Here is a 26,637-nt window from a genome sequence, read left to right on the forward strand (position 1 = left end):
TGTTCACTCACTCCTTGCAACTTCAGTCACACACACCCAAGTATAAGTGAAGAAATCACTGACTGACAATAGAGACAATAAATACAAGTGTAAAAACCCAGAGTCTGAAAGGTACATCAGTGTCTCCTGTGAAAAATTGAACAGGGTCCCTAAATAACAGACTCAAGCTCTAGGGGGGGTCCAGGTGACATGGATTTCTAATGAGTGCAATTATTATAATTTTAATCCTGTAAAACATGCCAATTATAAATAAACTAATCACTAAGGCAATTCCTCCAATGACTTGTTAATGCATTTAACTTATTATAACTTGAAAATTATAAACCTTACCAGTTCTTAAAAGCTTCTACAGGTCCAAGTTATCACGAATTCATTTTCTCCAATTTGTCCCAAACTTTAATATTTTCTCTAATGACTGTATTGCATCCAAGACACAGATTTGTTCCAGGTTTCATCCTCTAAGAAATCAGGTCAAGTCTTATACTTGAGGATGAAACTGGCAACATCTCACTAGAGATGATGTATTTCACAGTTTATGACATCTTAGATTAGAAGAATCACATTATTTACTTTGCCTTCATTTAACATGAACCCTCCCAAGTCAAGGAAAGCCTAGAAACTTAACCTCAACACTACTCAGATTCTATAGCTTCTCATCCTACCTCGCCCCACTTGCACATGTTACTGATAATCATGACAATCTTGTGCGATAGGTGTTCATTATCACTTCATTTCACAGATGAGGAATCAGGGGTTCAGAGAGGTTAACTCCCCTTCACAATGTCACTAACTCCTGGAGCCAGGAGTCGAAGGAGTATCTTCAATCTCCAGCTCTGCTCCTTCTCCACTACAATTCCTCCCAGACCTTTGCTGTAGATCAAAGCCTCGCAACCCTACATCTTAGCTAAGTCTAGCAATTACCTGTATAACTTTAGTGGTAATTGACAACTGCTCACTTGTCAACAGAGAAAGAGCTTATGTCAGAATAGGGACATCATGCTCTAATCATGACCAATGAGGCATAGAAGCTGATTGCGGAGCCAATTCCTCTCCTGTCACTGGACACGGTCACCAAAATTTCAGGATCTCAGTGCCGATAGGTGGAAGCCTTAGTGTATGCGAGAAAATGAATGAATAAATAAAACAGCACTGCAGTATTGGAGCAATACTTGGGCTGATGAAATAAAGATAGCTGATGTCATTAAGTGACCAGTGGAAAAATAACTTCAATTCCAGGTTTATTTGCTGACTACCAGGAAGGTAGTCATGAAACTTAACATGAAATGACACATGAAGTCTGTTCCGGAGAACACAAATATACCCATCAGCCAATAAAACTATCATAGTTAACCCTTCTTTTCAAGCATCTCCAGATATTGTTTGCCTTATGTTACCCACAAAATGGGCTGCTTGCAAATGATGCTGACCAACCTTGGATCACCAGCCCAGTGAGCAAGTTTAGACATTTATGCAAACAAAGCAAACTTTCAAATTACCAGTCTGACTGTAGAACCAGATTTATTTTGAGAGTTTGGTGACTAAAATAAATGGACTTGAAGCCAGAGGATGGGCAGGCTCTACTTGGGGTGAGGGCCCAATTGTGGCCAAAAAGAGGGTAAGGCCGAGTGGGTTGCTGGGAGGAGATAGAAAATGATTATTTGACTCATGTCTGTCCCATGGAGACTTAGCCAAAGGCTGTAAAAAAATCTCATTCTACTAGACATTGAAGTGTATTATTGCTAAGGGGTAGTGAATAAAACAGCACAATTCTAAGGAGGCATAGATTCAACCAGGGACAGGATATGGTCATTTAACCAAATGAAGAGGAAAAGATGTGAGTGAATAGCTGATTTGGGGACATCGGGTCAACAGTTAGTAAAGTCAGGTAAAACCGGATCATACTTGTTCCTATAAAAAAAAAAAAAAATTCCAAATGAATCAGAAACCAAAATGTAAACAATGAAACCACAAGAATACTAAGAAGATATTTTGATAATCTTAGGTAAGAAGCATTTTTACTAATCTGAAAAAAACAAAATAAACATCCAGAATGAAAAAGATCAGTACATTTAGTTCCATAACATTAACAAGTTTCTATACAGCAAATCACAAATCAGACTGAAGGATAAATGAGCACCAAAAAAATTAAAACGCCTATTATTTTGTTTACATTCCCAAAATTCAATGTTCTAAAAAAAAATAAATAGCCACTGATATTAAGAGCTATTTTGCAAAAGAAAAACAAAAACAAGGAAGGGATTTGCTATTGGCATCTTATTTGGGTGATGAAATGTTCTAAAACCAATTTGTGGGCACGGTTGCACAACTGGGTAAATTTACTAAAAGGAGAAAGAAAATCATTGGATTATACAGCTGAAATGGGTGAATGACATATGTTAAAAATGCCTCAGTCTCATTATTAATAAATGAGATAAATGTTCTTCATTAATATCCCAAGAAATGCTCAGGAGACAGTTCCTCCTCCCTTGACTTCCAGTTCATTCTGCCCTGGTTTTACTTCTCTCCCAGAGCAACTCATTCTCCTTTGTTTACGCCTTCATTTCCAGCAGAGGCCATTCCCTAGGGCACTCTGCTGGCCCTCCTTCCCTTTGACCACATTCCCTCCCTAGGGTTTATTACTTGCAACTGGTTCTGTGCCAACAAGAGCAACAACATAAAGCGGTAAGGCAGACCGCTTTTCTAAGCATCGGAATCATGTATCCATCTTTCCACTCGATGTCCGCATTTGGTTGAATCATAAACACATCAAGCTTTCCACATCCACAGGAAAATTCTGGAATTCCACCACTTGCGCCTCCCAATTCTCCTCCAACACACCACTTCTATACACTATTGTATCTCCCACTTGCTCATATCAGATCTCTGGGATTCATTCTTGGTTTCCTTTGATCTCTAACTTCCCTCATTCCATCCATGCTGTATTCCTGCCGAACGAGAGCAAAAGCTTCTTTTGACTCATTCACTTCTTTTCAACTCAATAGTTCCTTATAGTTGAAAATATTGCCATCTCCCACTGCCCAATTCCAAAAACACTAAACTGCTTCCTTTTCCTACATTTGATCCTCTCTAATCCATTCTCCCCAAACTGCCCTCATGATTTTTCAATGTAAGTGAAGTTTTTGTAGTGAACACTAGGAATGCAACACTCAGATTCCACTTCAAGGAAAGTCTTGGTGTCCGAAGTTGAGCATGATATTGCCCCTTCAAGATATGCTCAGCCCAAAGCCCAAAGAACCGCCTGGGCCCAGGTGACCTCATCCTGGAGGGCCTCATTTCCAACGATGGTTCAATGTGGAGGTATCAGTGTCCAGACATCTTTGCCCCTCTGGCACCACTATGGAAGACCCACTGCTCCCTGTGAGCTCAACAAGGCTGTCGCGGTGCACAAACCCCAATCGCCTTCCCTCTCTGACAAATCCTTCTTTCTTGGCCTCTGTGCACAGATGTCAATCCCAAGAACACTCCTTAACAAACATTTTTCCCACTCAACTCTCTCAGATTGCTCCCTCTGGGACACATCTGTAGAAGTTTTTTTTCCTTCCCTGCTTGAATCCCTGCAATGGTATTTTTGGAGCCCTGTGATTCAGATCCCTCTGCTCTACTCCAGTCATTCCTACTCCCGTCCCTGATTCAAATACACCAAACTGCCTCAGGTAACACTGGCGGAAGGTGGGGATCCAAGACTCCCAAAATATAATCAGCAGTGTAAGCCAACATTACCTCAATTTAAAAAAGCCCTCAGGGCCCTCCCCTGGTGGCGCAGGTAGTTGAGCATCACGCTGTGAAGCTGTCCGCAGCCTCTGCAGCGCCAGTTCCTTCCCGGCCAGCCAGCGAGGGTCCCACATTGTGCAGTAGACCTCTCCTGCCTCACCCGCTGCTCCCCTAAGCAGTGTATTTCTTCAGTCTGCCTGTTCTGTTCCCTGCTGTCTCTGTGAATCCTTTCACCCTCCTGCGGATCTGGCCTGTACCCCAGTTCTTGTATAAATAAATAAATCTTTAAAAAAAATAATAAAATAAATGTTTCCAGCATTTAAATAAATAAATAAATAAAAATTAAAAAGCCCTCAGGATTTTTGCACTCAGTGCATTCAAGAATTCAAGATAAGGTTTTGGTGTGTTAGTGGCCTTCAAGTTATTAGAGACTGGGTGGCGACCCCTCAGAGAAATCACACATTTCCCCTCCATGAGCTTCCTACAGGAGTGGCTCTTAGAAAACTTGGCTCATAGGAAACATCCAACAAATTATATATGAGGAGCTGAACTATGGGACTTGACAACAAATACTAAATCACAGGACTACCACCCAGGGCACCCTCAAACGGCATTTTTATCAGAAGCAAAGCCAGACTCCAGTGGAGAAAGGAGATGAAGATTCAGAAGGCCATGGATATATAAACTGTGTAACTGTCTTATACAGTTGTGATCAGAATTCTTTTAAGGCAAACTAGAGCCCAACCTCAGCCATGACTCATACCCAAGGTATTTAAGGAAACAGCATGAATTTCAGCAGACTCTCTTTTTTCAATTCCTCTATATCATGTCTCAGAAATTCCTTTTGCTCCTTCTCCCATTGAATCTTTGTGCAAATTCACCCAAAGCAAGGAATTATTTATTCTACCTATACATAATCGATTCCTTCTCTCTAATTCCAAGGTTGTTACTTGATGATATCTTTTTTTTTTTCATTCACAATCCCACCAACATGTTCTGGTCAGTTAACTTACACATAAGTGTGCATAGTTAGTTGAAATCAACTGTGGCCCCTTTAAAAAGAACCTCCTTCTTAGAAGGCATTAGAAAAGCAAGTGTAATCATTTAAATCACTTAAAAGTTCCCAGAAATAAAAATAAAAGAATTCATTTACATTCAAAAGCTCTCTGGTAAAGAGTACCAAGGTAATCTCTCTTGAATTGTAATATATTTGCTTTGGACTTTCAAAACTGATAAACAGCTAAGATTTTAAAAATCATTAAAAGACAGCTCTTTCAAGATAGAAGGAACCTGGACAAAACACAGGTAGTAGAAATGGATGGAGGAAAAGGAAAACAGATCACCACTCAACAACCTGATTATCACCTTTACCGAAATCCAAACTCCCAGGTTCTTGTCTCAGGGAGACCAGTTCACAGAAGATTTTCATGACTACCTTATGTTTGCAACCAAAGATTTCAAACCAAATATTATTTGACAAGTTTTTATATGACGACATAAAGAGCGGCTGGAGCCTGGCTGTGGACTCACACATCTGTGCCAGCCTCCTTCGCCTGCCAAAATATAGCTTCAATAAGCACACATAAATTTATTTTTAATAAATAACCACAAAACGGTTTCATAAACAGACTAAACTGTGGATAATTGTAGCTTACAATGAATATGTGTTACAGTTTCAGTAAACAGAAGTTACACAGCGCGTCCTATCTCCTGATGGCTGGATTGGAAGTGAAACCCTTCACGCAGGAGGGGGGCAGAGCTTTTCATGGGAAGAGGCCTCCGACCTCACTGCCTGGGCCTCTGCCTTCTTGCTGTAGCCCTCCTGTTGGGCTCAGCAGACATTAGGTTTCTGAGTCCTGAGAATTTAACAGGATAGTTGAGGCCTCCGCTTGGTGAACCCAAAGGGTCTGTGTGGCAAGAAAAGTTTTTTATACCCTCACCACAGGTAGACACCTACGGTGGCTTAAATGAATAAATAAAGAGCATTTGGGGGGAATAAATACTGATGTGATGAGAAGGAACCAGTGAGAATAAACTGTTCTTTCTAACTAACTTTTCTTGGAATTTTCGTGTTCCTTCTATCAAAGGATCCTTTTGGAAGAGAACACTGTCTTCTCCTGTGCTGGCAAACTCCAATTTTTTTTTTTTTTTTTTTTGGTAAGTAAATCAACTGATTCCTTATGAAAAAAAGCAGCTTATTGAAAGTTTAATGAATGTTTTTTTTTTCTCTCTCCTTTAGAAATCAGCCTTTTTTTAAGCTTCCTTGACCACACGTGTGTTTTGGTCAACTTCCCTTCCACTCATGGAAAGAGTCCCAGAGTCCGTCCCTTCCAGCTCTAGTCTCCAAAATTCTCTTTCGCTTCATACTGACCTCAGGACAAAGAGAAGGAGAAAAGTCAAAAAGAGGGACTTTTGTTTTCCATGTTTCAAACTTCCTTTTGAAGAATGAGGGAAGAGAGTTTTATCTCTAGTGAAAAACAGGCCCTTTGGTGGAAAAAGAAGTGATGATTGATCAAACGGCCTTCAGAATTCCAGGCATGCCGGGATAGCGTGGGGTAAATGGTGGTGATGACTCAAAGACCCTGTGCTGTTTGAAAATAAATAAAATAACTCTGACATGTTCTGCATTCCTCTTCGTACTCAACAATCTCACATGTTTTACATTCTACCTGGAGTGACCTTTCACTCATTTCTTAGCCCACAGTTGCATTTACCTAACCGCAACTTACCGAGAACCTCCTTGCTGGACGTCAGAAACCAGGCCTGGACTGAACTGGGCAGAGCATGTGGCAAGGCAAGGAGATAGAGTAAGATAATGGCATGGACACTGACCAGCCGGTGCCCAGCCTGAGGACACAGAATAGAGAAGGACAGGGATTAAGTGCCACATGAGCTGAGGGAAAGAATGAGTCACGGGCTCATGAGGTTGAGCTCCAGCAGGAGGAATGCCTGGTGGTGTTCTGTGACCTGTGGAGTGCTGGCAGCCTGCAGTGCTCCCTCACACTTCTGCTCTGCTCTTCGGCACTGTTGAGTTAGATGTCCTATCTTAGTTTTAGTCCTTCTCCTGTCTCTCACACCCTACATACCTGCAATTACATTTCTTAGAACCAACCCTCACGGGACTCTAGTTAGCCAATTTGTCTATTGCTCAATCCACATGAAATTGAATCCTCTTATTCTCTGTATTTCTTTTCAAGCAGTTCTGGGCAGAAAGCGATGGAGATACAGAGATACAGGCTCTCTTTTTCTGACCCAAGAGGTATGAACATCTTTCATGGTGCTCCACGGAACAGTGTGAGCAAAGGACTGAAGGTGGTTGGGTGGTCAGGAGGCTCAGAGCATACCTGGAGCATAGACTAGGAGCTAGTATAGACCAGGAGCTGATATGTGGGCCAGGTTGGATCCAAACCAAGAAGAATCAAAGTTACTCTGTGGATAATGGGGAAGCTCAGAGTTTGCTTAGGGAAAAAAATAACTTTTGCTGACCCGGAATTTAGGATGGTAACTCTGGAAGCTGGGAAGAAGAATGGAGAGATGTGAGTCAGGAAGAAGAATGGACCCACAGCATCTATAACTCAGGTCAGGTGGTAAGAGAAGATTGGAGCGAGTGCCATCACAGTTTCCCCCACATTTCAACCCCCCGCCATTTTCTTTTTCAACAATTAGACAAGTAACCAAGAAAGTCAAATGAATAAAATAAATCAAATCAAATGTCCAATAGAAACTTTTGCAATAATGGATATGAAGCATTTGAAATGTGGTATTTTATTTTAATTAGCTATAATTCACCTGGCCCTATGTGGCTGATGCTACCATATTAGAAAGCAGAGCTCTAGAGAATAAAATGTTACTGAGTCAAGAAATTCAAATAATTTCTGAAAAATCTTTATCATTCATCTACTCATTATCAGACATGATAACTGGATTTTAAAGATGGTTTCTACTCACCTATCAAAAGCCCCCCATTAACAAATAATAAAATGTAGTGCTTTCATTTACCTTAGGCATGACAAACCTTCAAAAGCATTTTTATTTCCAGAAGAGACCCTGTGAGTTACTCAGAAGGCCACCTAATCTCAGGGGCACTGACCCACCAAGCGTGGATAAGGTGGTGGAAGGCAGAAAAAGGCTACCATACTCATTCAATTCAAAGAGAGCGAGATCCACCTCCAACCATACATTTTCCAGAGAAAGTTGCTGGGTGACTCACTGCCCCTTGAAGCACATGGGGCTAACCATGGTGGGCAGTAAATGTCTTAGCCAGTTGATTTGTGGTGTTAACTTTCCAGATCACAGAAATGATTTTATTCAATGTTCTTTCCTCTGTGGGCTTGGAGTCAAGAAGTATGATCATTTCCTAAAACTTTAAACTTTGAGTTTTCCATGTAACTATGTCAAGAACATCATTTTTTCAATTTTCTCAGGACCTTATTCCTTATTTCATGGATTCAGATACGCAGTATATCATGGCTACCCGTTAGCACTCAGGACACAGGAGTACCTCAGCATCTCTGGCCTTAGACTCTATCATGGTACCCTGAAGCAGGCTAAGAAAAACTAGAATCAGAAAACTTTTCACTTGCTAATCTCTCTAACATCATCTATAGGAGAGCGTAGGAAGAAATTTAATAATAAGATGATTTTGAAACAACATTTGATATGTGTATCTGCAGTGGAATGAGTGATTGAAGAGGACTATAATATGTGAATATCTGATCCTCTTTAGACACAGGGCAGATTGCCTTAAAAAATGAAAGACACAGATGTGCCCATAAAGTCACAAAGATATATTTCTCAAACTGTGGTCAGGAAATCAAGTTATCAGAGTGGAACCAAATATAAAAAGAATAGAACAGATCAATGTACATCTACCTACCAAGGGCAGGAAAATGCTCTTTTGAGGAACAGGTGTGTGTGTGTGTGTGTGTGTGTGTGTGTGTTCTGAGTTGTAATGAAAATAAATATTCTTTGCAGGGCATTATTGTGCAGACACCTTGAAAGCTACTGATTATCAGGTGCCTGAACATAAGGTTTCTGCTGAATATATTGTCCCATGAGACAAATATTGATGAAGCATCTAGTTTATGTCTGATTTTGGATTCACTTATGAGAACACAAAGTTGAAAACATTGTTACTGCTCTCAAATAACGAACTTTCTAATATGCAGCCACAAATAATAATAACACAATGAACACTATAATAGATATATGAAGAGGTCTGGGGGAACAGTATAGAAGGAATCACTACTTCTTCTTGTGACAGAAAGCAGATAGGAAATGTGGAGAATGGCATTTAATTTGGTCCTTGAAAACTAAATGACTTGAGGGCCTCCCTGGTGGTGCAAGGGATTAAGCACAGCACTGTGAAGCTATCTGCAACCTCTGCAGTACCAGTTCGATCCCTGGCCAGAGAGATACCCACATGGCTCAGCAGACCTCTCCTGCCTCGCCCACTGCTCCCCTCAGCAGTGTATTTTAGTCAATCTGCCTGTTCTGTTCCCCATTCTGTCTCTGATGAATCCTCCCACCCCCATGCACCTCTGGCCTGTACCCCAGTTCTTGTATGCATAAATAAATAAATCTTTTTAAAAAAACAAAAAAAGAAAACTAAGTAACTTGAAAGAACAGAGAATGGTATTCCAAGAGCAGATTATCTTACATAAAGGTTGGGATGTGAGAGTCATTCTACCTACATTCTGGAAAGATGGTCAGATTTCATGCACTCTGTGGCCAGAGGATACAGCTATCAAGCCCAGAGGCATGGAGAAAGTTGAGATATTCTATTTTCATTGCTTTTAAATTGTTAAGAATACAGCGGGTTTTGATAAAGATCTTAAAACCATCCATCACTTCTTAACAGTAAAGTTTTTCAGAAGGAAGAGTTCATCTCAAATGGGTCAAAAGTTAGGCTTCTTAAGGAAGAAACCAGAAACTATGTGCATGGCAACAGGGTGAAAAACTTACCCATATCTCAAATGATTGTCTCTTGGTGGTCCAAACAAAACAGGCATTTATTAGAAAAATCAAGAAAATGACATAATGCTTTTGCATACTTATCACTACCACAGTACATACATCACTCAACTTAATTTCACACTTAGAAAATTCACATTATTCAGGGGGTTGGGTAGAAATTGAGGTATAGGCACGTGCACCATGAACAGTCAATGCTTTTGGAGTCAATCTGGGCAGCGAGTGCGTGTCTTCTAAGCATAAAATTATGAAGAGCTGAAAGCACTACTTCGGTGAAACTTATTATTCCTGTGTCTTTTCTTGATCTCCTTTATATTTGAGTATGAGTATATTTGGTATTTATTTCACGCTTACATCTTCTTCCTTTCCTTTTGCATGATACCTAATAGAGAGTTTTTCTTTTAAAAAAAAAAGATTTATTTAATTATGCACACAAGACCTGGGGTACAGGCCAGAGATGCCAGGGTGGGGGGTGAGAGGATTCACCAGAGACAGAGTGGGGAACAGAACAGGCAGATTGACCAAAATACACTGCTGAGGGGAGCAGTGGGCGAGACAGGAGAGGTCTGCTTCACCATGTGGGTTTCTCTCTGGCCGGCCGGGGATTGAAATCGTGCTCAGAGGTCACATTTTTGCTTCATAGTGCAGTGCTTAACCCCTTGCGCCACCAGGGAGGCCCCCTAATAGAGAGTTTTTCAAATAACATTTCAGCTAACAGGTCCCAAAGGATGCCCGAGAATCTAACAGAACTTCATTTATTCATCAGGGCATTTGCTAAAGAGAGATAATTGATAAATTCTACCAGATTGTGTAAATCATAGTAATTATTCTAAATGTCATGCAGGTATGTGTATTCTTTTTTAAAAAAGAAAAAAAAAACCTTCTATTATGTTTTCAAATAATCTCAAAGGAGGAAAATGACCCTCAAATTTTAGATTTCAGAAATTTCCTGAGAGTTGCTATGATAAAGATTTTGATAGACCTGGAAGTACACTCAAGCCTACAAAAGAAAAAAAAAATTTCAAATAATGACTTACTTAGATTTGAATTAAGAATAACATTTCCAAGCTTTACCATCATACAGTTTTAAAACAAAAATTAAGCCTTCTTGCTCAGGCACCTATGAAATGCATTACTTAGGCCTTGGAAGGGAGAGACACAGTAATCACAATTGCAGAAGTCTGGACCTAAGGCATGAAACAAATGCAAGAGAATCCTAACTTGTTAAAGCAGTTTGTAAAAATTTTCCAGAATAGGAAAAGTGATTACGAGTTAGTTTGGCTTTGTGTTTAGTTTTCATCTTGAGGGAGTGACCCAGGAGACAGAGAGAAATGTATGTGTATACACATCCCCTGACACACACACACACACAATGCCCCAGCATTAATATGTATATATAAATACATGTATATGTGTATAAATATGTAGTGCTCCAATGTTAGCATGTATACATAAATATCTTTGTGTATATATACATAGAGAGAGAGACAGGCAGACAGACATTCAGGCATAGATACCTTGGAGCAAAGGTCCTGCTCTTTCCCCAGCTGCCTCAGAATGCTGTGATGCCAGATTTTTCAAATTCTTCTCCACCAAGAAGGAATCAGGTGTTTCCAGGCATACAGGATAGCTGCTGTCCTTTTCGGCAGGACTTCCAAGGTCTACCTGTTTACATAGCAGAAGCTCTGTAATTTGATTTCCACCACAAAAGACAATCATTGTGATTAAATCAGGCACTGGTTTTACAAGGTACACCTAATAAGCACTTCTGCTCATCACAACCTGCACAAATAACATTCTTGCTCTGTGCTAGAGTGAGAGCTCGACTCTCCGCCGCCTGCAGCCAACGCCACACCAGGCTGAGGTGCCATCTCCGACCGACTTTCACTGGGAAGCAGAGAAACATCACTGGCCCGGAGACCATGACCTCAGTTCACAGAGTCTACAAGAAAGCAGAGGGAGGCACACTGTCTGCTCTGGGTCACTGGGGGTGCAGGTCAGCTGCTCCACTGAGGCCCTGTGTCTCCAGACACACGGCAGCAAGACTGGCTTAGAGGGCATGACTTGTTTGGAACACAACTGATTCCCCAATATTTTTTTAAAAAAGATTCATTTTTATTTGTTTATGCATACAAGAACTGGGGTGTAGGGCAGAGGTGCGGAGGGTGAGAGGATTCAGTAGAGACAGAGCGGGAAACAGAACAGGCAGATCTACTAAAATACACTGCTGAAGGGAGCAGCGGGTGAGACAGAAGAGGTCTGCTGAGCCATATGAGTCAGCTCCCTGGCCAGGGATCAAACTCATGCTGCAGTGGCTGCTGATAGCTTCACGGTGCTGAGACTTTAACGTCTGCACCACCAGGGAGGCCTCTGATTTTGCCAATTTTTAGATCTAGTCCCCTTTATACTTTTATCCAGACAACCGCATGCACTCATGTGCACACGCGCGCACACACACACACACACACGCACACACACACTCACACTTTAAGAGAAAACAAGAGAAACCACAAAGATCTTAAACAGAAATGAAGAAAAAAATACCATGCTTTGAAAGAAGAGCAAAACATGTTAAAAGGGAACACGACCCTACAGAAAAGGAGAACAGGGTATTTTTCAGCTCTGTCAAAAGAAAAATATTTCAAAGCAGTGAAACCCAGCAGAACTGCAACCTATGAGCGGACTCAGAAGCCATGGTCTCCCTTCAAGCCAGAAGGTGAACCCTGTGAATCAGCTGCTCCTATGCCAGTGAGAACCTAGACTTTTCCTATTCCTTGTCCCCACAGCTCACATTTTCTTTCTTTCCTTTTTTCAAATATCCCTCCTGAGAGGTGAGTAGCAGGAGGCCCCTCCCCAAGGACTGAGGGGAGTGGAAGAGGCTGTGCAGACTCTCAGTCTTGGAGCAACCTGAGGCTCAGGCAGCGCGTTGTTAGCAGGTGGGAAATTGGACACGTAGACCCTGAAGTTAACATCCTCAGATCATTGCAGTTTGTTTCCCATTTAGGGACAACTCAGTTAAAAAAAAAAAAAAGTTGCAAAGATACAAGGCTGGCTTCCAGTTTGTGGCTTATTCAGAGAACTTATTTTGATATATTCCTTCCACCCATTTCAGACTTTGGGCAGAGAGAAGCAACCTGCTCCCACATTTTTTTTTTCAAACTCTGCCTCCTGCAGCAAATTTCCCAATTGCACCCACCAGAGATTCTAGCATGTACCCCTGCAGTAGCTCACTCAAGAATGCAGATCTCCCTGAGTTGTTTTGCTGCCATTTCTAGAGTAGAAAGAAATTAGGTAGAAGGATAAGACAGAGATCTCCAACATTTATATTAGAAAAGAGAATCCAGAAAAAACAAACAGGAACCAGGAAACAGAGACAAAGGTATATATACATTTAACCAGCCAGCCACAGAAATTGATACAGATCTAGATATAGCTGTAGATGTAGGTATTGATATATGATGCCTGTATCATTGATGGTCTCATTAACTTGCTTCCCTGTGTCTCGCCTTTTAAAACACTGTGACTTTTTCATGCATGTCTTTTCACATGAAGATGATATTTACAACTCACAATTAAAAAGTTACACATAGTAAGTCATGCAAGTGCTATTCTGATTTTATGATTTCAGGTGATCAAAAATGATTCCACTTTGGGCTTGGTCCTTTGGGACCACATCTAGTTAGCCACTCCCCAAGGAGAAACAAATGCATCCACAGGGGCTTAGACCCCAACTCTAACTTCATTTGCATGTCATCCCTAATTAGAGTTCATCTGGACTCACACGTTATCTATGTTCATCCAAATTCAACACTCCTTCCTCTGACCTATCAGAGTAGCTCTTCTTCATAAGATGATGCTCATATCAATGCTGCTGCTGCTGCTGCTGCTGCTGCTGCTGCTGCTGCTGCTGCTGATGGGGGGAGGCATGGTAGTGATGATGACTTTGGTGATGATAATGATGGCGATGATAGCCAAGGACTACTAAGAGTTACTATTTGGTGGGAATTAGGCAAAACATTTTTTATGGTTATTTTATATGCTCTTCAGAGCCTCTGAGATAAGATCTATTCCCATTTTACAGGTGAGGCACACAGTATTAAGCAAATATCCTATTCAAGGCCACATGCTAGTAATTGACAGAGCTGGTGCTTGAACCCTGACAATTTGACTCCAGAACTTACACCTTTAACCCATTCTCTGCCTCCCATGACATCCATGCAGGTCCTTGACCATGAGAATCTGGCTGCACCCCCAAGATGCTCAGGCCGGGTACAGTGAGATGTAAGTGCCTGTGTGTGCATAAGTGCTCAGCTGCCTGCATTTGGGCAAATTTAGAGCCAAATCTACACAACTGATTGGGCTATGGAATGTTCCAAGATAGTGAGGGGCCAAGACAAGCAAACTGTTTTGCTGTCTGGTTGTTCCTACACACAGACGCAGCCAGGATCCCTGTGAGCAAAGCAGCTCTGTGACAACTCAGAGAGCACAGGCTCCTAATCTACCCCTCCTAACTGATGCACCCAAATGCACACTGTCAAAGACATCTGTCTGTGTTCTAATACTCTGCTTGGGATATATAATAACACACAAAAGCAATATACAAACCTGTGATCACACTCAGGGAATTCAAAAAAGAGGCAGAAATATTTTGATTTTAAAATGTTCCGGAATGATCCAAGGTTCACAGTACTCTGCACTCCTGCCCACTTCTGCCCTCACCCCAAACACACATCCCGTGATGTGCCAACCAATGGACAGTCAAAAACAGTCAGAGAGCAGCAAGAAAAATAAACAAGTGCTTCAAATGAGCAATGAAAATAAGGGGGGAAGCTTTCATTCATTCTATACTATAATCATTCATTCAATAAATATTAATTATCAAGCCTTATGGATAGAAATTAAGAAGCTGCCAGGTTAGTGCAAGAAATAGACACAAATAAATGACAAAGTAAAGAGAATTTGCCATCTTCTTAAAGTAACTTTTGGGTAAATGAATGTGTCCTTGTGCGTATAAGTTTTTGAATGGTTTTGAAACCAAACCTACCTTATACAAGGGCTAACTCTTGTTTGGGGGTGTAATATGTGTCTCCCCCCCCTTCATTAATGGGTGATCAACTAATAAATAAGGTTAATTTCAAGTATCAATAAATACTGGCACTACGTTTCATTTCTTTACCCTATTTTCGGCTCTCTTTCTGAACTTCACATATCCGTTACCTGCATTCACTCGTGCTTTCAAGTATATTCTGTTAAAATATACTGGTGTGTAGAAGAGGATTGTGTTAAAGTATGTGCAAGATCTGTCCTCTTTCAAAAGGGTCTTAAAATTGTATATGGTGATAGGGAGGGCACGCAAATAATATTACCACAAAAGTGATACCAATTTCTATGAGAATCAGAAAGGTGCCACAGGTCATATTTAGTTGAAGGGATTCAAGAAGAATTTTCCTTTTAATTTAAAATTTTAAGACAGGTATTTTAATAATAAAAGAAAAATATTCAAATTCATTGTACTTTACAAATCTTAAAAAAAAAAAATTGAATATCCCTATGCCTGAAGACCACAAAATATTTGTTTGTGTTAAGGATTGATGCAGCCAATGAACTTAATGGAAATTTTTTTTTTGGGTGGGGGTTTAAATGTTGTTAATAATTCAAAACTCATGGGCAAGAGGTACAGCATCAGGTGTGGTTTGATCCAGGGGCTCAAATTAAGGCACTGAGTAGCAATTTCTCTATATATTGATTCTGCCTTCTACTGTATCAACTGCATTTTCAGAATTCATTTAGTGACTCCTGGCAAGCCTAGACTATATTCATCAGTGTCCAAACCAGCAGAGAAGAGACACAACTATGAGATGCACTCAATGCCACAGCACACCTTTCTCATCTTTTTAGGGAATTGTGATATTTTTAAAACAATTTCTAAAATTGTTGTATTAGAGAATTTTTATCAAATTCTCTTTGAAGTAAGTGGGCTTAGACAAGAACCATAGCTATTGTCAACAAAATATCAGGACCTAATTGACATTTTGTTGGTTGATTAGCAATAATGGCCTGTTGGGTGTATGTTGATCACCTGAGTGGGCACATCAAGATATTCACAAGGTCCTGCAGGATTCCTTCCAGAGACATTGCCATGACTCAAGACTGACTAATATTATAAAGTCCAGACATCACAGTGGATGCCAAGGGGAGAACTGTCTTAGCTTGGGTTCTGTTTGGGGACTTGCCAACAAGTAGAATGGATTACGTCTACTTATTCTAAAGTAACAACCTCTAAAATGTCTTGTCAGATCTACCGATTTCATCTAATTCAAATTAGATCAATTTTCTCACAGCAGTTAGTTTTTTGGCAAGACTCATTGGCTGTTTATAAATGATATATCAGAATTCATTTGTGATTAGCAAATTTTAAAGTCTTAAAACATGTCTGATGAAATTACACATTTACATGATGACACATCACATGTCAGACATATTCAAATGTAAATGTCCAGCAATACACATTATACAGCTCCACAGGGGTTCCTGTTCACCTCCTACCTCATGTGAATGGTACCCCCAGAGATGCAGAGCAGCAGCCCAGTAAATGTGTCATTCTCTTAAAATGTAGTGTGTGTGTGTATGTGCACAAGCTATATAATATATACACCATGTCTCAAACTCGATTTAATCTTTCAGAGATTTTCCTGTACTCAATAAATACCAAATTGACTTGGAATTTCCTGGTGTATTTGCACAGTGGAAGCTACCCAATGCCATTCATATTCTCCTACCACCTTTCAACTTTTAATGAATTGTAAATTATGACTAAGTTATTCAGACATGCATACCTTGTCAATAATTTAAATAATCCATTTGGTTGCTTTCTTACCTTAATATATGTAATAGTAAGACTTACATGTGTCTGTGTGCATATGAAAGAGAATATGAGAGAGGGAGACAAAGAGACAGAGACACAAGTACCCACAAAAACCTAGAGGAAAATTTTCCATAAATAAGAAGAGCAGGGGTCCTGCCCACATCGGGAGCTAACCACATGAGCCTAGGCAAGACACTTCTATTTCTTAGTCTTACTACTATTTTCAAGTTGTACATTGAATTTAAAGAGCATAGACATTTGTTAGTTGGTGGGTATCTATTTAGTAGGTTTGGAAATGCAGGGGGTCTCTCCTCCATGGATTCAACAGCAAAACAAGCTGTAGATGTTGTCCATACCTCAAAAGGTACTTAAAAGAAAACTGGGAATTCCAACAGATGGTGTAATAGCTTCTCTTAGCTGAACTGAATGTGAGTTAACTGTCTAAAACTAACCCAATTTCAAAAATGAAAACCACGCTGGACTCTGTAATAACATTTAGCTCGTCTAGTCAAACGATTTCAGCCAAGTTCCCAGGAGAGAAAAGACTTATTCCTGGTCACTAGTTCACAGTATAAGTTTTAGTTTTCAAAAATATTTCCTTTAAAAAAAGGAGCAAAATAATCAATTTTGAACTTTAATGAAAAAAAATCCCTTAGCCCCATATATTCCTGATCTGCTTACTATTGTCTTACTTTCTCCCTTACTTTAACACTTCTGTAAACAAGACATCATCTAATTAATACAATTCTTTCTTTGTTGCAAGGCCACCCTCAATTACCTTCCTAGAGAAATGAAGAGTGAGCATCCTTTCACTCACTTAACCCTTACCGCTGAAGAAATCCATTTATTTCCTCCTATATAGATTTTCCTATAAAACGTATATTCACACTCTGCTGATTTATATCTATGGGAAATCAATGTCTTTCTTAATGCTCCAGAGACTTAAAAAAATAATCCATCTCAGCAGCAACAAGATAATATCCATAGAGATAATTTGCTGTGAAATATCACCTCGCTGTTTTTGAACTTGGCACCATCACTTTGCACCATGGTGCATCTGTCTTTTCTGATTAGATAGTATTTGTAAAGAAGATATTTCTACTACTAAACCAAATTAAGAATCAATCTGGCCACTTGGCTAAGAAAATGACAACTTTGGTGTCATTTAGGTCTAATTCAATGTTTTCTACTGTCCTAAAACATGATGTTGGCTAACGGCAAGTTGACCTTTAACTCCAGGCCAACAAGAGCCATCTTACTGTTGAGACCTGAGAGTTCATTATGTGGACGACATTGAGCATGGAATGACCCATAGAGAGACTCCCCTTCTTGCTGTGTGAGTAACACCGACCCCCAACGTGGCTCAGGAGAGGTCCCCAGACAGTGAGTGCCTAAGTCTCAGGCCAGCATTCATGGTTTCCAAATCATCCAATGACATGATAACCAAGTCGGTACTTCCCTCTGAGGCGTGTTCCTCATCTTGTGACACAGACTGGATCAAATTCTATTTCAGAGGATGGTCCAGCAAATCATTAATAGTTGACCACATGGGATACTGTGGTGGAATAAGAAGCATCCATTGGGTCTTCATCCCTGTCTGTGGTACAGAGCTCCTAAAACCCTTGGAAACCCTAAGTGAGGGGGTCTTCAGGTAGGTCTTTTGTTATGTTCATGACCAGACCTCAGGGAGGCACCTCAGGCAGGTTGCTGGTTGCCAAGGGATCCAGCCAGGAGATTAGAGGGTCACTACTCAGGGCTGGAGAGTTAGACCACTGGAAAAGGAATTGAGTCAGTGGCCAACAATCTGTGATTTAATGAAGCAGCCTACATAAGGAGGCTTCATTAAAAACCTAAAAGGACAGACTCAGAGCTTTCAGTGGCCACACAGAGATTGGGGGAGAGTGGCCTGGCAGCCGCAGAGGGCAGAAAAGCTCTGGGCCTTTCCCCCACACTGTGCTCTGTGCCCCTCTTCCAGCTGGCTCTTCTGAGTCAAATCCCTTTATAATCAACTGGTGATCCGCTAAGTGAGATGCTTCTCTGACTTCTGTCAGTCACTCTAGCAGATGAACAGAATGGAGTGTGAGATGCTCTGACTTAGCCAGTAGGTCAGTCACAGTGGTGACAGCCTGTGACTGGTCTCCATGGGGAGAGAGTCTGTTGGGTTGAGCCCTCACCCTGTGGAACATGGTGCGCCTTCCAGGAAGAGGGTTGCAGAACTTAGCCAACTTCTCAGACACCCCCTGGCATCCAAGCATTGTCTGCATATGTGGGCACCCTTCCTCATATTGAACATCAGAACCAGAACACCCTTAGCAGGGAAAGGAGAGCAGGTGTTTCCCTCTGGCTGTCAATTCCCTACAAAATCCCCCGAAGGTGCAGTGTTGCCAGTATGACAGGCAGGCACTAACCCAGAAATCTCTCTCTAGAGAGCAATCTTGGGGAGGAGGCATTGAGTTCTGTGTGGCCCCCTAGTGTGGGCGGGACATCCTCAGAGATGCTCGGGAGGGCACCCCTAACAGCCATCGGGAGCTCCTATCCTTACCCTGGCCCAAGTGTCCTGCTACTTGTGTTCTTGCCCCAAAACAGACTCTCCTGCCACCCCTTCCACACTCCCAAGAAAGGGCCCAGAGAGAAGTTCCTGGAGGAGGGCTGACGAGCAGACCTCCTGGGGTGGGGTTGCGGGTGAGAGTTGAGGGACGTTGCACCCTTGCTCAGAGATCTCTCTGGAAGCAAACTGCCCTTGGGCCAAGCCCTTTCTTCCTTCTCTGTCCACCTGCCTCGTGGGACGGCAGCCTCCCCAGCAGTGCAGCCCGTGATTGGGTAGGCAGGTGGTCATTGGGTGTGGGGTCCCAGCCACATCCTCCTTGGATCCAGAAGGAAAACTCCTGGCCCGGAGGAGTTTCTGATTTGGCGCTGTCTGGTGAGAGGACCAGAGAGATGGTGCCCGTGGACCCCGGCAGCGGCCCGTGTGAGGAGGAGAAGGGAGGAGCGACAGCTCCCTGGCAGCTCCTGCAGATGCTCCGTGTGGACTTGGAAGGCTCACAACAGGAGTGGGAGCCAGGACCAAAGTTCTTGGTCTTACTTGCCTTCGGCCAAGACTCAGCTGACATTTCATCAAATTTCAGCAGGGAAGAGACTGGGTGTTACTGGTCCTTCTGCTGAAGCTGCGAATAGATTCGCGGAAGAGGTAAAAATGGTTACAGTTGGGTGGAGAGAGGCCAGGAGGGATTATGACCAGAGCTGGCCGGGGAAAACTGGGCTGGAAGCAGAAGAGCGGCCGGCAGAGCCCAGAAGCAGCTCTCCCTCAGGTCTCTCTCCCAGCTGTGCCTCCTACTTGAGAAAGCCTCTGAGGTGTCGTCCTGTCAAGTGTGGATAGTCACTTCCACAGGTTGTTTTTAAGACAATGTTTGGGAAAGACTCAGAAAACAGGAAAGCAAAATAAAATACTGAAAGCATTATCACAAGGGGAAAACCTGGGGAGCAATTGAAAGTCCTAGATAACTGTGCACCAGCATTTGCAGACTGCAGGGTCTGCGATGACTCTGGCTTGGAGAAGAGGGGAAAGAGGAACGTGATCTTAGGGCAGGAGCAAAACAAAGAGGGAGCATCTAGAGACCCAAGCTCAGCTCAGGGGCACTTGTGGCTTTGAATCTTTCTCCTGCCCAGGCAGACAGCCCACTGCCAAGCTGCAGTGTGATGAAAGGAACAGGGTTTGCATCTGATTCCTTTGCATTGGAACCCTTAGTTGGTAGCTTTGCCTGGCATTGCAAGGTTGCACAACCTACCGGACCGTGCCTGGTGGCCCTGGGGCAGCTCCTGGCTCTGGGCGAGCTTGGACATCTAAGTGTCACTGCTTTCTAGTTTCTACCCCTGCAAACTTGGGATTCTCCTCATGCTTTCTATTCTCCCTGTGTTTTAAGGATTATGTGATAAATGTAAAGGCATGATGGGAAGCATTTTCAATGATCAATATTGCGGAACCAGCTAACCCTGGTCTCTGCAGCGAGGTTGGCAGGCAGGGAATTGAAGGGCTCAGTTCCTTGAAATTCAGATGGGGACACCAGCATCCAGCAGGAAGCGACATGGGATGTATTGGCAGATGCATGCTCACTGGCAACAGAAGAACACGATGCTTTCTTCTTGTTCTTCTAGCTGTGGGAGTTCACTGTTTGTATTTGTGCTTTGCACAATCACCCAGAGGCTGTGGTGACATTTTTGCATATTTAATCAAGCTAATAAGCCCAAGCCGGAGCGTGTGCACACATCACCTATATTAAATCTCTTCTTTCACGTCTATTCACTTCTGCTCCCCTCATTTCTTTTCTCACACATTCCTGTAATTTATTCATCTCAAGATGCACTTCTGTCTCATTTAATCATTTAAACAGACCTTGGTGCCTTTTTAATTGATTCTTCCTGGGTTTGAATTTGCATCTTTGACTTTGCCATCCTGATATCTTTGACTCTCCCTCTCGCTGCATGACATATGTTTATGCTTTAACAGGTTTCCAATATTCTGTAAGACTTCAGAGGCCAAGGTAAAAAAAAAAAAAAAAAAAAAAAAAAGCTATTTTCAACAGAATCCTATTTGATCGGGCAGGCAATTGAACAAAACCAAGAGTAAACACTTGGTGGCTTCAGGAAACAGTCAACCAGGATGGAACTTGAATGCCCTGCTGCCTAGAACCCACACGGCAAGCTCCTGACAGGCCAAAGAAGGTAGGCATGGGGATCGAAGCCCACTGATCAGAAGTCAGGGTTTCCTGTGAGGTGCTTCAGTTTGATTTTGCCTCTGCATGACATAGGGGCCAGCTGTTCGTTTCCCTGTACTTGGATTTGCTCTTTGTTGGAGGTGATGTGTTGGAATGGGAAAACACATTGATGAACTAATAAAACTGGTATGTTTGGGAAAGCAAGGAGCAGACCAGTTATTCAGCAAGACATATACTGCATTACCTATTGAGAACAAGATTTGTGTTTTTAATTCTATGTAAATTAAGTGTAAATAGATTGCATAAAGATTCTATTAATTAGCATTCTCAATGGAAGGTCCATGATAAGAAGAAGGGGGTTGGGAATGAGGAACTATGACCCAGATTTCATGGCCCATGTGGCAGATAATCCAATATGGTCTGCCCAGATTCCCCTTGGGAATCCTAACCTTGGGCTTGGGTTACATGAATGATTTTTTATTAGTATCCTGCCACTGACCTGACATAATCTTTATATTTTTATTTTCTTATTGATATAATGGAAACCATAAGATGGAGATTATTCTAAATGGTATTATGCAAAGGAGTTAATGCTTTCAAGCACCCAGAAAATCTTCCATATGACAGAGAAGCACTGAATATTATGGATGCCACATGCATTTATTATGTTCTTCAAAGGAAAAAAATTATTACTCAAGTTTTAATCACAAGCATAGAATCATTAAACTTGCAATGTGGATGTGTAATTTCTGCCAAAAAAGCAAGAAAACATTCCAAGTCTTTCATTTGTTTTAATGAGCTTCAGAACCAGCCATTGGCACCCAATTTTTTAATAAGCATCCATTTTTTTATTGCTATGTTTAAACACTCCTTCATGAAAGTGGTCGATTTACTTCCAATTCACAATGGTTTTTAATAACCCCAGACCTTATTACAATGGATACACTGCTTTAATGTTTTCTCTTGGTTCAATTATAAGACCTAGATTCTGAGAGTACATATGTAATGTTGTAAGTAGTATCAACACAACATTTATATTTTTATGAAATCTCAACACTGTGGATATTAAAATAGTGAGTATGAACTGAACCCAATATTTCACTATATCTATGTATTTTGAATTTCTCATCCATGATTCTTGGAACTCTGGTTGGCTTTCCAACATGGCTAAGTGGCTACTTCAGTTGCCCTATGATTGTCCTGAATTGGTGGTAGAGTGGGCCAGAGCTAGTAAGTTCAGATCTGGATATTAAAGGAGGTAAGACGTTATGGGCTTTTTTTAATGATTGCTAAAAAGACAGAGTATCATGCACTAGGAAGAGGGAAGTGGCCTAGGCACAGGGCTGACACACTCTGTAGGGTTCACTGTGTGAAGATGGCAAAGAGAGCAGCTGAGTGGTGTTTCTCCAGTCACAGTTTCTCCAGTGGAGTGTGTCCAGGAATGTGGCAGCCACCAGAAGAGGTGTCTTTCTCAATCTTTAGAAGACAAGAGAGTCACATGCAAGAGGCATCCAGATTCCTGTCTTGAGCTCTGAGGTTTATGGACTGGACTTTAGTCTGGGTGTGCTGACTCTAGGTGAGGGGTTAGTTCAGGCACAGCAAGGGCAGTGAATGACAAAGGCTATGACGATGACTGGGCTCGGATCTCAAGTGATGACATTACAGGGAAAAGAGAAAATGGATAGTGGTGAGAGCAGCACTTATTAGATGGACAGAACTGGAGGGAGGTACGTGCCAGAGGAACTAAGTGCCGTGGAGCAGATCATAACGGAACTGGCCTCAGGAAGCTGTTGGCCTGAGGTCCTCCCAAAGTTCCCCTCCCTATGGACAAGGTTTCCCAGATAACTAGCTAGACAAAAATGCAAGGGTGTGAATGAGGCAGGAGCTGCTTGTGTAGAAAATATTCTCAGCTGAGGAGGTTCAAGCATGTAGGGTGATTGTTAAGAAGAGAAGAAAGAGTGACAAGGAAGGGATGATGGAAAGAGCTAGAAACCAATGAAGATGTGGAAATTCCCAATTAAGGATAGTAATGACACTTGAAATATCTTTGGAAATGGAAAGAGTAAGAACAAGAATTAAGATAGAAATAGTTGCTCCATAGAAAACAGTAAGCATTCACCAGATACTCTTCAATCCTCATATTAAACTTTCTCATGCATATAGAATCACACGTGACAGTGAAATAGGACATTATATGATATGAGAAAACATGATAATGAAGTACCATGCATAAGAATATACTATCTGATTCTGCCAAGTTCTCACTTAAAATATTATTTCCTTCCAGACAATGTTATAAGGAGTGCCAAAGATTGCCAGCAAATAACCAGAGCTGATCAGAGAGAGGCAGCACTTTCTAGTCACATCTCCTAGAAAAAAACAACCCTTCCAACTCTGATTCTCATATGTCTAGCCTCCAAAACTATGAAAAATATAATTGTGTTGTTCACAACCCAGCATGTGGCCTTACTTCTCATTTCTCATAGTAGTCCAAGACAGCTAGAGTTCCCTTCACGCCACCTGATCATTAGGTCAAGACATGAAAAGGTCCAACACAAATTGAAACACCACACCTTATATACTTATATACAGACACATTTTATTATCATTCACACACAAATAACCAGAGAAGACTAGAATTCACATAGACTCATAGCTACTATACGAATGTTAAAACAGTTATGCTTTGGAGAATGAAATTCAAGATTGTTGCCTTTGTATTCAGAAATCTCCAGAATAAGCATTGCCTACCTTCAAATCTAGCTCACCATTGATGAACAATGTGACCTAGAGCAATAAAAACTCTTGCAATTTAATTTTCCTGTAAATCTGGGGCAATACTCTTCACGCAGAGCTCAAACTGACATGTAGGTGAAAAGTGCTTTACAAAGGCTAATGGACCTCATTGGTTATTAATATTCCACTTCGCACAAACTTTGTTTCCTGACTTAATGTAAGTCATTGGGCAGTCCCACCCACAAACATTCCACTATTCCATTTCCTGTTCTTCCTTCCAATCCTTCATCCAGGTCTGGTTCTTTCATCCAGGCTTAGATTATATTCCTTCTCCGTAAAATACTAGCTAGGAACTTCTACTTCCAACTATAATAAATAGTTTCTAGAAGAACAAAATTCCAGAAAGAACAATCATTTAGGTCAAGTATCAAAAAAAAAAAAATTGTTTGAAGCCCATTAGACAGCTTACTGAAGAAGTCAGAATGTCAGGGGTGCAGGCCCTGGAGAGAATGGAATTTCACTGTAAATCCAACATCTGTCTAGCTTTTTCCACTTAAGACATTTACTAATAATTAAGAGGCACACAGTGGGGAGAAAAGCTATGCAAATGGCAACAATGAGGAGAGACTGCAGTGTTCTGGGGCCACAGAATCCTGGAGCTTGGGTCTTCTGAGTCAGAAACAACACAGGCAGTCGAACCTTGAAGCACAATCACCAAGCAAACAGACCGCTGCCAAGAGAACAATAGGCTTATGGTTTGCTTGTCAATAAAATAATGAAAACCAAAATTAATAGAATGGTATCTGTAAAATGCTAGATGCGGGGAAAAGCATGTTAACTTAGAATGTTGAGTGCAGTAAAAATACTCTTCAAAAGTAAAGGTAAAATAAATACATGCATAGAAAAAAATTTTGAGTAAATTCATCAAATCTCAGGCTACATTAAAATAAGTATGATGAGATAGTTTTGATGAGAAGAAAATGGCCCAAAAGAGAAACAAAGAAAGATAAGAAGGTTGTAGAAAAGAGAAAAAGCAACAATTAGGATACATGTAAATTAATACTAATTTTATAAAACAAAAATAATAATATTTGGTTTAAATGTGTATATATATAACAGCAATGCATTGAAACTTTGTCTAAAATAGATCATGGAGTTCTAGAAGTTTCCAGTATTATCTAGTCAGTAGTAAAAAAAAAAAAAATTCAAATATTCATATTGCGGTCTAGCAACATTGTATAAAAATCAAACAATGTAATTTCCCAATATTAATAAGTAAAAGATGAAAATAATATAATCATCTATAGTATACTTTAGCCAGGGCAATACAACAGGGAAGAAATAGCACTTAAGGATATTAAGGGAAAATAAAACAACAGAAAACAATCTTGGCAGAAAAAAACAAAACCAGATGATTTACATTATATAATTTCAAGATTTCCTATGAAGCTGCAATAAGGAGATGGTGGCCTAGTGGTTAAGTCTCAGCACTATCACTGTGATGGCCCACAGTGAAAGCCTGAGATTGAGCCCAACCAGGGAGATACCCACATGGCGCAGCAGACCTCTCCCATTTCCCCGCTGCTCCCCTCAGCAGTGCATTTCAGTAGCTCACCTGTTATGTCCCTCACTTTGTCTCCAGTGAATCCTCTCACCCTCCCACCTCTGCCCTGTACCCCAGTTCTTGTATGCATAAATAAATAAAATTTAAAAAAAAGGACAAGGAGATGGTGTACCTGAAGATAGACAAATACAGATAATGTGTAACCCTAACCTACATAGATATAGTTGCCAGTTTATTACAAAGGTAACACTGCAGTGAGATGTTTTTCTCAATAAATAGTGCAAGGCCCATGCCAGAGGGGATCTATGCAGCCCCTATTTAATGCTATATACAGAAATCAGTATCTGGGAGCTTATAGATCAAAATATGAAAAGCAAAATAACAGTTGCTAAAAATAAGATAGAAGGGTATTTTCATAAATGTAGAGTGGATAAAGGCTATCTTACACATCACACACAGAGAAAGAAGTAACAGTAATAGATTAGATCAATTAATTGCATTACATTAGAATAAGGGATAAATTTCTCGATTTATTCAAACTGAATTACACTTGATTCATAAATTCATTAAGAGATTATAAAGGCAATTCACAGAGGGGAAAAGTTTTTGCAATGTGATACCACAATACATAGTTTGTGTGCAAAATATTTTTATGTCTAAAAATAAGTAAGAGAACTTTAACAGCCCAATAGAAAAATGGGTACAAGGTAAGGATGTGTGTCTCACATCCGTGCGTATCCAAATGCCCAGTAAACAAACACAGGAAAGGACACTGAAGACTATTAGTCATGCTGGAAAGCAAATTGCAATTACAGTGAGATATCGCCACAAAGGGGAAAATTAAAAAAGATGGTCACACTATGATTGTTTCAAAATGAGGCAACTGGCACATTTAAATACTGATGGTTGGATTATAAATTGTAAAATTGATTTGAGAAATAATAGTTGCTAAATATTCAATGTGCATATCCTTAAACCAGCCAATTCAACTCATAGGAATAGACCTAGAAGAAAATGAATCTATGAATCAAAAGACTGGCACAAGAATGCTCAGA

The 26,637-nt window shown here is 40.9% G+C and overlaps 1 long non-coding RNA gene across 2 annotated transcripts in view; it reads right to left on the minus strand.

The window, feature by feature from the left end:
* Positions 1 to 26,637, minus strand: part of LOC119254867 (uncharacterized) — a 324,898-nt gene that overhangs the window by 221,588 nt on the left and 76,673 nt on the right. For both annotated transcript variants that reach the window (XR_005127396.2, XR_008553669.1), the window contains exon 3: positions 11,223 to 11,370. This is a non-coding gene — a long non-coding RNA (uncharacterized LOC119254867). The remainder of the gene's footprint in view (positions 1 to 11,222; positions 11,371 to 26,637) is intronic.

This window comes from Talpa occidentalis, unplaced genomic scaffold, assembly GCF_014898055.3.
Source record: "Talpa occidentalis isolate TD23 unplaced genomic scaffold, MPIMG_talOcc4v2.1 talOcc4.3, whole genome shotgun sequence".
Taxonomy (NCBI): Eukaryota; Metazoa; Chordata; class Mammalia; order Eulipotyphla; family Talpidae; genus Talpa; species Talpa occidentalis.